Raw genomic sequence first — 11,432 nt, 5'->3', positions numbered from 1 at the left:
AGGCTCTTTCAAGTAAGAGTCCATCATCTTCCTCCTTCCAGGAGGTCTCAAAGGAGTTTTGGGGGGTCTGGTACAGTCTTACCCCAAACTCTGTCTCTCAGCTGCTGGTTCTCTCTCTCTCCCTTTCCAGAAGTCTTTTCTCTGGTGCTGCATGTTGCTTCTGCTGCTCCTTCAGTTCAGGTCCTTATCTCTGGCTCTCTGCCACCGTTTCTCTGATCAGTCCCGGCTGCTGCTCTGTGCCCATGGAGAAAACATCTCCCGGCATAACTACAGGCACCTAGCCCAGCTTTATGCTGTTCCAGGTCCCTGCAGCCTCCCCAGCCAGGGGCTGGGAGGGGGCCAGAGGCCCCAAGGGGCTCAGAACCCCTACCTCGTGGCTCACAACATGGCCACCTCTCCTCAACAACCAAAAACTACAACTCATCTCTTCCGGTCTGGTTGTGATATGTTTACATTTTCGCAGGAGTGCCCATTGGGCAGAATTTCAAAACTTCTAGGGGTTTCCACCCCTTGGGGTCTACCACTTTTCTCAGCCTCTGGGGGAAAACAAGGTCCAAACCACGACACTATCAAAAAAAGCTCAGCCTTCCCCCAGGCTGTCAGTTGGGAAGAATATAAAAAATTATCGAGGTGTCTCTGAGATGCCAAGAGGTGGAGCAATAATGGTGGAAGATAGGAAAGGAGGACAATCTCTCTGGGGATCAGTTTTAAGAACCCAAGGAAGACAAAAATTAACTAAATCCCCTCACTCATTTAATTGCAAAATATTTTCTCCCATTTTATCCACAGTGAACTTTACGGGTTGCTCTTTGAGTCAGAACATTTCTGTTGTTTTCAATAGGAGTTCATCAGGTCTTTTTGCATACACATAGATAGGAGAAATGTTTGTTCATAAATTTATATTTAAAAAATAGCAAAACAAGTACTCCTGTGAATTTTGTTTCTAAAGTTTCCAAACTGTCTGCAGAAGTAATCTGGAAATCACTTTATATTTTTGAAGACTATTCACCTAAAGACCAGAAACAATAGATTGGGATTCAAATGATCCTCCACGTACAAACTGAATAGTGAATTAGGACTCACAAGAACTCTGATCCACCATCCAGTCTGTAAGCAATACATAGGCTGAAATACATTCAGATTAACAAGTCACAGAAGAATTTATACAGAGAATAAAATTAATAGAAATTAAAATGTGATCGTTGATCAACCACAATTAGGAAAGAGAGCTAAATTCAACAAATCAGCTGTTTGCAACTAATAGTTTTCCTAGGTCTCATGATAGATGTGGGTAAATGTTGACTTTCTAATTATGACAACAGAACTGAAGAGAGCGCTGAGAAATCAAAATTAACTAGTGCCTTTCCTGAATTAGTGTCAGAATCTGTTGACACAGGTCTGGAGCATTGCTTTAAAATGACCCGAGTTTGCAAACTCGGGTTTTTTTCAATATATTGTTTGTGAAAGTGTGCAAAATCCTGAATTTTTCTCTTGATATAAGGGGGGGGAGGGGGGGAAGACATTCTTCTTTAATATTAAAGTTTGGCTGAGTTCTGGGCACTGGAAATGCATGCTGAGAGATGTCAAGCAGTCTTTCTAGCTCCATCACCTACTGGATCTCAAGGAGAAAAAATGCACTATGCTCCTGTAGATGCTGAACTGGCCTTGCAGGTCCTCCAACATATCAAGGAAGGGAAACTTCCCACCAGAAGAAGCAAGGAAGCAGACAAAATATTACCTACTAGATCTGGCCTTGCATCAGGCTGAGTTCAGACTCACAAATCATCAGAGGCAATATTAAAAGCCCCATCCCCAGCTTCATAGTTTTAAGGGTATTTCTACACATGCCAAGGAGTGTTTCATCAATCTGCACCACACTAGATTCACTACAAGGATTTAGTGTAAGGGAATGCAGTTATTGTAAGTGCAAAATACAATTTGAAAGCCTTGCCTGTTCAATATGATTTTGTTGTTGCTCTGAGAGGCTAGAAGGGATACTACAGTTTTCCTTATGTTAATTCTGGCAATGTTTTGTTTGAAAAGTTTTGTTAAAAGAAACCTTTAAAAGTGAATGAAATTATGGGGAGTGTGTTGTGATGTTCCTGCGTCACCTATGTGACTATTCAGAAAACAAACTTTCTACTGTTTCAAGACCAGAGATTTTGAGACATTTTCTTGTCATATACTCAGATCTTAAAAATTTTTCACTAATTGCTATTCCAAGAACAACCCAATATGGACAAAGCTGAGAATTGTAGTCCGACGTTTTTGAAGAAATATAATTTTACTCAGTTTTTGCTAAACTTCAGGAGTCCTAATTTACTGGAACTTCAATTAAGCAGAATGGTTTGACATTCATTACACTTTCTTTCCAAAACCCCTTTGCATAACAATAATTCAGTAAAGGTCTTGCTTTGTGAACACTTCTGATTTTAACAGTTTCTGATTTTCATATTCTTCAGAGCAGGGAGAAAATGTTTAACATTTCTTCTGAGAGCTGGTTGCATATGTACAAATCGGATCTCTGAGTTACACATGGCAGACAGAACTTCCACAGTTTACATCGCAGGAGACCTGGGGCCAGCCCCAATGTGTTCTTTCTGGTCTACTACAGGATGCTTCCTAGAATTCTCCAAATTGTCTGTTTCCCGCCATTTTCTATGATCCTTGTGTCACTGAGTGATGATCTCAGATGCTCATTGAGACCCGTGAAATGTTTCTCAGATCAATCTCATGCTAAATAAAGTCCTTGCTCTTCTTAGTGGGGAGATGTGACTAGAAGTCCTCAACCAACAACAGCATTTGCAAAATCTGTTCTTTGGGATAGGTGAGCTCAGGAAGAAGTAGCAAAGGGACTCTTTGCAGAGCACTAGATGGGGGCAGCCTCGTAGGAACCCCACCGAAAACACAACAAGGCACTGACCTTGACCAGCAGCTCCCTCGACCAGCGAGTTTGGAGTATTAGTGGGTAAAGAGAACAAGTCATATGGGGAGTGGCTGGGGGAACTGGGATTGTTTAGCCTGGAGAAAAAGAGGCTCAGGGGAGACTTTATCACTTTCTACAACTACCTGAAAGGAGGTTGTAGCCAGGTGGGTGTCTCTTCTCTGGAGAAATAAGCAATAGGACAAGAGGAAATGGCCTCAAGTTGTGCCAGGGAAAGTTTAGATTGGATATTTGTAAAAAATTCTTCTTCAAAAGGGTTGTCAAGCGCTGGAACAGTCATGCCCAGCAAAGTGATTGAGTCACCATCCCTAAAGGTGTTTGAAAGATGTGTAGCTGTGGCACTTAGGGATATGATTTAGTGGTGGAGTTGGCAGTGCTGGGTTAATGGTTGGACTCAGTCTTAGAGGTCTTTTCCAGCCTAAACGATCCTATGATTTCAAGGCTTCTGTGTGCTGTATATGCCCCCTTACCTTGCACGCTACTTGAAGAGCTGGACGTAGCCATTGTTCAGGCATAACCCCATGAAAGCCCAGATGTGAGGAGGCACAGCATCTCGCCTCTGGATGTTGTGCTATTGACAGTCATGGGAATGACCGGGAGGGTAAGCACTGATAAACTCAAAAGCATCAGGAACTGGGAAGAATGCCTGATTACAACTGCCTGCTCCAGGTCCCGGTGGTAGCAAAGCTGATGCATTCAGGCAAGGTGATACAGGTCACTGTTGCTGGGATAGGGAGGGAAAGATAAGAAAGTGAGAAGAGAAGAACAGCTCTGCCTTGCTGCCTGGGCCCATCAGGCAGATAAACGACACGCATGCAGGCAACCAAGAGAGCCTGGCTGGCCCCAGTGAAGGTGGTCCTTCAACATCCCTGAGGCAGCCCAGACCATGGCAGAGGATCCAACCATCGAGGAAGCAGCTGGCCTTAGCAGGCAAAAAAGAAATAAAACAGAGCCAGAGGCAGCAGCAGTGGAAGAGACAGGGGGGAGCTGGTCTGAGGGCTGTTTATTCAGAGACATCACCTCTGACCCTTCCCCCAGCCAAAAATACAATCTATTTATGAATGTATATGCATATTTAGCAAGCTTGATATTTTATTGTAAAAGGTTATGGAGCTTTAGTGTTTCCTTTAACTGTTCTAAGCTATAAATATTAATAGGCAGGCTGTCTTTTGTATACACACAGTTTCATAACAACAGAGTGTATCCCAGGTTTGCAAAGCCCTAGTCATCTATTTGCCTGGGGTGAGTAAATTCTTAGGAGAGGCAAGAGTATTCAGACTTTCTTTCTCAACTTTTATGGAGACATGGGAAGATTTGGGGGCTTGCTGTGCTAAATGTTCAAGATTTCAAGAACCTTACAACATTTCAATACTCTAATGATCTCCTGAAAGTTCCCATGTTATAATGTGGAGTTTTGTTTGTTCATTTGGGTTTTACCTCATTATGTAGCCTGATGTGATATAATGTGGAATTTGGACCAATTGCTTTATATCATAGAATATCAAACTACAATATGTACAAAAGAGGTAATGGTAACATCTTATGCTAACTATTCAGTACTTTACTCAAATTCTGTCATGTATTGTAAGAGGTTTTAGTCACTGAACTATTAGATGAAAGGACAGTATAGATCATTCCCACTTCCCTTCCCTTCCCTTCCCTTCCCTTCCCTTCCCTTCCCTTCCCTTCCCTTCCCTTCCCTTCCCTTCCCTTCCCTTCCCTTCCTTTCCCTTCCCTTCCCTTCCCTCTAATCTTCATTGCAGGTACCTACAGCAGCATTCCACCTGGAGACTGAGAAAACTCTTTATTTGTGGATCTCAAAAAGGACCAGACTGACTGAGACAGAAGCAAAACGCTGCCAAGGTTGATAAAGGGGTTTCTGGCCACAGAGAGAACTTGAACTTCAGAAATCCACTATAAAGTGCTATCAACATCTTCAGTACCTCCAGACATATCCAGGAATTTTAGGATCACAAAGTCCGAACTTGGGTATCTGCAGGTAGAGTAAGGCCAGTATTAGGTACCTGATCTTTTTTTTGCATCTAACCCCAAAATACATTTTAAAAGGATGCAGGATACAACTCCACAGCTTTGACCATAACCCTGACTTAATAACTTCTTACATGTGGAAAAACATTTGTTCTTAGGCCAAAATTCATCATCTCTGTGGTCATGATGGTACCACTGCCATACTTTGAACTGGTTTGCTAAAATTAGGTCTCCACTTCAGAGAAAAAAAATTTGAACTGATTTTTCTGCCAAAGCCAATTTGTTGCATAACTGAATCTTTGGTCCCTTCAGTTGCTTGTGAAAAAATTATTCGTTATCCCTGAGCTGATGTGGTGAGTGTGCCTACAGCCTTTTCAGAAGCCTCATCATTCTTCTGTCTCTGGGCTCAGATCAGCAAGGTAGTCAAGCACGTGCTTTCCTTTAGGTATGTACTTAGTCCCCTTAACTTGCTGCTTTCACAGCAGGTTAGAAAGGCTAAGCACGTACTTAAAGGTAGGCATACACTTACCTTTCCCCTTCTTTATTATAGCACTCGGAACAAGTGAAGAACCCCAACTGTAGACAAATTCCTGTTTCTACTAATTCTGAAAACAAGCACAAATGTTTACTTAAAGTATTAATATGCTTACCATATCTTATCATTGACATAATTGCTTTAATTAAAGGAGTTTGTAAAAACTGATATTACACCTTCATGCCCAAGCAGTAACGTGTGAGAATAATGGAAATTAGAGTGGTTGATTTATTAATCTTAAAATATCTACTCTGAATAAAACAGATAAAATTGTAAATTGGGAAGCAATATATATGAATATTGTGTTTTATAGTTTAAACTTTGATGAGATGTGTTTATAAATATAAAGGCTGATTATCTATAAACACATTTTTACTGATGTTTATATTCTGTAAAATATAAAAATAAATGTAAAGCATGTAATTTTATTGTTTCTTGAGTAGAATTTTTTAAATTGTATTGACCTTTGATATGGTCGAAATTTACATGGCAAACATTACCAAGATCTTCAACACAATATATACACTAATACTAATATTATGTATTTCATAAACTTGTATAACTGACCCCTGTTGCCACTACAGCTATTACCTGTCCCTACACATATCAGACATGTCATTCTCCAGTTTTTTTCCTCCTCCGCTCCCCAGAAAACTTCCTTCAATCTGTCTCTGGTGCCTTGCAGTCAGGTGAAGTCTTCATTGACTTCTTCCTAGCCAGCTCTGCCCTCCCTAACCTGTGAACAACTTCAGACGCCATTCCCCTAACTTTTTCTGGAAATCTTATTTTCCTTTGTCTCTTTCTGCCTGTCCTTCTGCCTCTGTAATTTCTTTTTTGATATGTCCTAGTGCTTTGCAATCACTACTGACCATGTTATCCAACACTACTTTTACTCCCTGCCAGCGTCCATCAGTCATCTCCTGGCTGGTAAGTGTATTGCAAACACATGGAAAGAACCATCTTTGTCTTCCACATTAATACAACACTCAGTACTGGTCTGAATTCTAAGAAATACATGTTAATGTCTGCATGCTGTGACATAGGAACTACCTGAAGCTAAGAGGATATTTTACTTGCTGATTTGTTTAAACAATTGGTAAAGGAATGGCAATATATTGTTTACATGCAGTTGTTTCATGTCATCTTTATGACATTGCCCTATCTAATGTGATTATGCAGCAAAATAAACAATGTCAAATCATTACTTCTTTGTAGGGAAGTCTAGTCTCTTAGACTACAAGTCTGGCATACTAGCCAAAATCATACATAATTTAAAGGGCACTTTGAATACTGCCAGAAAAATTGTGTGAAGTATGGGTGAGCTTGAAGGGAAGAAACTACACAGAGATTAAGTTGCATGAGAAAATCTTTCTCTCATCTATGATGTTATATAGAAAATAAATGGCTTTTATTTTTCTTGTGCATATATTGTCACCAGTGATGTGGTACAGCTCACAGACTAGAAGAGACCCAATGACAAAAATGTAAGTGCGCTTCTATCCCCACCTATTTGGGAAAACACACAACTGATCACTGTAAGAAATATAAGTATGTACTCTGAGTAGGAATGCTACAATGTTCAAAGTTAGTAAAGAATACTGTATGAGTCATCTTTGTTTGATACTAATGTGTTCACACAATCATCTTCACTCCTTACCAGCACGCTCTGCCAGGTGAAGAACTGCTAGACCAACAAGAGCTGCATAAGACACAAAGCCAAATGCAATTTTTCTTTAACCTTGAGTCAGCCTAGGCATGATAATTGCATGCAGAAATTTAATTTGACAATTACAGATTTTGAGTTTAGAGAACATTTTGTTGTTGCTTATCTCTGCCCTTGCTGTCAGTTCTGAACTGGGGTTCATAAGGTCATTAATTCTAATAGCAATGGGAAAGCAGGAGAAAGAGACATATCATGGCATGAAACAAAAGTCTGAAGAGCAAGAATGATTTAATGTTTAAATCCAATCTCCTTTATATTATGTTAGGGAATTTGAGATGTACTTTTTTAATCTTATCTTCTAGAATTTTTTTTTCCACAGGAAAACTTCCCCATAAATTCACAAAATGTTCTGGCACTTGGTATGATTTTACACCCTGAGAATTTATTATTCATGAAATAGGTCTTTTGAAGTACAATTTCTAAGTATTGATGTTTTATCTTTAAACAGCGAACATGAGCAGAGTCTTAAAGGCCCACTGACAATCACTCAGGAATAGCTCAGCTGCTTATGTCTAGTCAAGGTCTTCCCCACACAGGGAACCTTTTGTAAATATTAGTTACAAGGATCGCAACATTAATACATGTAGTTAATAATTATCACAATGTGCCAAAACTGCGCAATTTGCTCCCCGATTACAACATTAAATTGCTATTGAGCTGTAGTATTTGCTTCAGGCAATACTACTGAGAAGCCTCCAAAGACTTTGGTTAGCCTCCCTGCACAAGCTTGGGAAATATTTGCCTGCACAGAAAGCAGAGGCAGTGCTGGGGTTTGCCAGAAAACAAACAAAACTCAGACAATAGAAAGAAAGTTTTATCAGAGCTGAAGTGTCTTTTCACTTGGGAACTGTCATCTTGTGAAAATAAAACACACACACACACTTGATTAGAGCTTCTGTGGCAGACCATTACCAAGAGCTGGGTGATTCAAGCTGTGTGTGGAGGGTACTGCACAGCCAGCTCTGAAAGCTTTGTTTTATTGCTTTTGATGGCATCTAAAAAAGAGCTAAGCCACTTCAGAGAAGTTGAGAGTATTTTCTGCTGATACTTTTGCTGGTTGCCCCGCAGATGAAGAAGTTGGGGATGTCAAATAGGAGCCACCATTGCTGGTATCATTGAACATCTTAGTCACACATTGCAAATTCATGATGAGTTTAAACACAAACCCTAATCTTCAGCTTCAAGTCTTGATTCTTTATCTTTCTAAGCCCATGAATCAAACTGCCCAATTTGAAGACTCTCGATTGGAATATAAAATTCAAAAATGGTTCAAGCTGTCTTCTTCGATTTCGGGCATTTGGGCTGGTATCAACATTCAGACAAGCTTAGGAAAGGGTCTAAAAGCTACAGTGATGTCTGAGCCCAGATCAGGTCATAGATGAAGGTTTCTGCTTGAGAACAAGAGCTGGAAAATTCTTCTGCATTATTATCTAACTATCGCTCAATAATCTGGTATGTAAAGGCAGCCCTTATTTGTTGGGAGATGAAGTTGTGACAAATCTTTCAGGAGCAAAGTTTCAGATTCAAGATTTCAGACTCAGGAATTTTTGTCTGTGATCAAAGATGACTTCTCTTTGATTTTCCTAAGGTGAATGCATTTAACATTTAGTGAAGTTCTGAATACATCAGAGCCAGAAGGATTGTGGTTGTTGGGGTATCAATAGCAGTAGTCCAGGAATGTGATTTGCAGGTGTAGATTACAATCCTTGCGCTTACAAAAGGCTGTTGAAAGAGAGCATGCAGGTTTTTGACTCCTTCTATAAAGCAAAGCCAGGTGTTTGCACTTGGAAAGTGCAGGTGCGAGTTTATGTACTTGAGTTTATCAGGCCCAGGTTGAAACCGTATCCTTATGAGATCATATGCTATTGTCCAGCTTCTGCATCATTAAGGAATGCTATTCATGTAGGTTCTGGGACTTAGTCTTGAAATCACTGTGCTGGGTTTTCTAACTCATTTTTTTAGTGAGTTTTATGGTCTCTTCAACAGAGCTGTGCGAGTTACGTGGGGCAAGGCTTCCATCCTCCTTCAGAAAACATATGTTAAATCAAATAGTAATAATACTATAACCCCTAGAAGGAGAAACAAAGAAAAAGGGACACACATTTGCTGGCTGCTTGCCTGAAAATGTGCATAGGTACCTCAACTGAATTCAGTATTTCATTTCAGCATTTGAAACTTACCTCTGATTTTCCCTCAGAGAAGATCCTAGCACTAGCTTGTCCTTTTTATTTATGCACTTGCTGAATTGCAGAATGTGTGTTTCAGGTCTCAGCTGTCAGACTTATATCATGGGCCTCTTGTCCAAAATGAAATGTCATTCTTAAATCACAAAGATGTTAAAAAGAAAAAGAAAAGGAAAATTTTGTCTCCACACTGTTTTCAGAGTTCTTCTGAAACCCAGCACATAAAACCAAATTGAAAGAAACTGTTGTGCCATTAAATCTATCCTGCTATGAGCTCCTGCTTGTTCCCTAGTACCTATTCTATGGGACATTATAGTGCCCTATTTTAAAAGTCCCCCCAAAAAATTGTATGTATGTGTTCCTTTGGTGCAAGCACCAAACTCAGATTGAGGTAGATTCTGTTTTTTTCTTCTGATTCTCTTCTGCCAAGCACTGCTGAGATATTTTTTAGCCTGTCAACAACCCCTCTTCAAGAATAACCTGAGAAAGCAGGTAGGCTATTACACCAGTAACAAGGGTCTGGTCTCTCTTTTCCAGTTTCTTCTTCTGTGACAGCTAACACAGAAAAAGATCAAAGATTGTTGTAAAAAAACAAAAAGCAAAGAACTATCTGGTGTTATATGTTACATTGGCAGGTATGATTAATTATTTATGCAGTACCATGGGTAAAGCAGCACACAGGTCAGGTTCCTGATCTGTTGTCTGTGGATGTTTTGCTGATGTATGTCATCTCCATTCTTGGTCAAATATTACGGCCCTATCCTGCTACTGAGCGTATCTGTCTTTTATTTGTGAATTTCCACTAAAAGAAAAGGCATGTAGCTGGCAGGAAAATGGCTTCTCAAGCAGCATATATGTGTTTTGTTGTTTCTGGTTTATACAATAATTTTGATCTGATCTTTCAGCCTTGATTCTGGACAAAACATGATTGGATTTGAAACTGGAATAACTGTATTTAGTGTGTATTATTTCCAAGGTGAAACTAGAAATCTAGAATCTTTATAAAGGATAAAATGAAGAGAAAGAAACAAGCTGGGGTTGGTAATATTTTGAAGCTTATATGAAAGTTGTTGGCATATTTTTTTCTAACTCTTTTTTTCTCACCCTTTCTAATACAACAGTTTAATATATAGCAACCTCACTGGTTACAAGGAACATCTCTCCTTGCTGACAAAATATCTCGTCAGCCAGCATTAGTCTGGAGAGCATGTTACTACCAAAAAGCCCTATGTCGTCACCACAAGTTGCAATGTGAAAGCCTTACCATCAGGGTAACAGTCAAAATTTATTCTCTGGCTGGCCTCACATGTTAACTTATCACCAAACTAAACTCTTTGCTGAAAGGCTGGAGCTTATATTCACAGAGGGTGAAAATTGGTTCCACTGGGAAAGCTTCAAAGTCATTTCAGCCATTAAACTGTGGCTGGATGTATCATAAGTACAGGAGAGGTCGAGGCACTGCCTGTGAACCACGGGGACTTAGTGAAGAAGTTCCTGCTGAAATTGGCAGCACGATTGTGTATTCTGTTTCAGTCCTACTATGCAGCAGGAGCAAGTCGCGTTTGTACATGAGACTCATTATGCTTCCCCTGTTTAACATACCAATTACTTTCTGTATTTACCATGTTTAGTGAGACTTCATGTCAAAAATTAATAATGCTAAAATGAAGAGTTGCACTGATGTATGCTAAAGGGGAAGCACGGCAGACTAATAGAATGTGTAATGGAGAGGGAAGGTGGATTTGCAGCTGTGGGGATCACATTCAGATGAATTTCACAGTGTGCTGGGGGGGGTGGATCCCACAGAGGCTCCTGTGCTCTTCAAGGCACACTTCAGACTGTGATGTGTATCTTGAGAGGTCACAGCACCTAGGCAATTTGACCCTGTAAGCAGTGTAAACACATAGTGGTGCCAGTAAGTCCCTCTAAGAGCTTCCCTCCTTCAGATTTCCCATCTATCTCTCCATATTGGACTGCAGGTTTTGGGGAACAAGTAATTAAGTTTGGAGGACAAGACGTTTTTGCCTTTTTTAACGAACCTGTGCACAAGCTTGGGCA

The 11,432-nt window shown here is 40.1% G+C and overlaps 1 long non-coding RNA gene across 1 annotated transcript; it reads right to left on the bottom strand.

Moving 5' to 3' along the window:
- Positions 1-4,722: 4,722 nt before the first annotated feature.
- On the bottom strand, positions 4,723-5,541 carry LOC135414247 (uncharacterized). Its single transcript, XR_010430637.1, has 2 exons — positions 5,463-5,541; positions 4,723-4,937 (listed from the first exon to the last, which is right to left on the bottom strand). It is a non-coding gene; the product is annotated as an uncharacterized LOC135414247 (long non-coding RNA).
- Between the last annotated feature and the right edge of the window lie 5,891 nt (positions 5,542-11,432).

This window comes from Pseudopipra pipra, chromosome 1, assembly GCF_036250125.1.
Source record: "Pseudopipra pipra isolate bDixPip1 chromosome 1, bDixPip1.hap1, whole genome shotgun sequence".
Taxonomy (NCBI): domain Eukaryota; kingdom Metazoa; phylum Chordata; class Aves; order Passeriformes; family Pipridae; genus Pseudopipra; species Pseudopipra pipra.
Note: the sequence above shows the minus strand (reverse complement) of the source record. Positions and strands in the feature narration are given on the sequence as shown.